This window comes from Pongo abelii, chromosome 2, assembly GCF_028885655.2.
Source record: "Pongo abelii isolate AG06213 chromosome 2, NHGRI_mPonAbe1-v2.0_pri, whole genome shotgun sequence".
Classification (NCBI taxonomy): Eukaryota; Metazoa; Chordata; class Mammalia; order Primates; family Hominidae; genus Pongo; species Pongo abelii.
This window is the reverse complement of record NC_085928.1, coordinates 139,431,420-139,431,732: the sequence shown is the minus strand read 5'-3', so window position 1 is coordinate 139,431,732 and position 313 is coordinate 139,431,420. Positions and strand designations below refer to the sequence as shown.

The 313-nt window shown below is 39.9% G+C and overlaps 1 non-coding gene across 1 annotated transcript; it reads left to right on the top strand.

Annotated features, from left to right (window-relative positions):
- Window positions 1-107, top strand: LOC112132819 (U6 spliceosomal RNA). Its single transcript, XR_002914539.2, has one exon. It is a non-coding gene; the product is annotated as a U6 spliceosomal RNA (small nuclear RNA).
- The last annotated feature ends 206 nt before the right edge of the window (window positions 108-313 follow it).

Genomic DNA, 313 nt, shown 5'->3' with positions numbered 1-313 from the left:
GTGCTTGCTTCAGCAGCACATATACTAAAATTGGAATGATACAGAGAAGACTAGCATGGCCCCTGCACAACCATGACACGCAAATTTGTGAAGTGTTCCATTAAAAACTAAAAAAAAAAAAAGAAGAAAGATCCTATTGAAGTGATGGCCTTTGCTAAAAAAAAAGGGGGGGGAAGAAGAAAGAAAGTTCTATACCCTGCAAACCAATGAGCATAACATTTTGCAGACACTATTCTAGAATGGGATTTTAAGGAGGAGAGAGTACTTCTGTGTCCCGAGAAGAAAAATGAGTCATCACCATGACCCAGCTCGG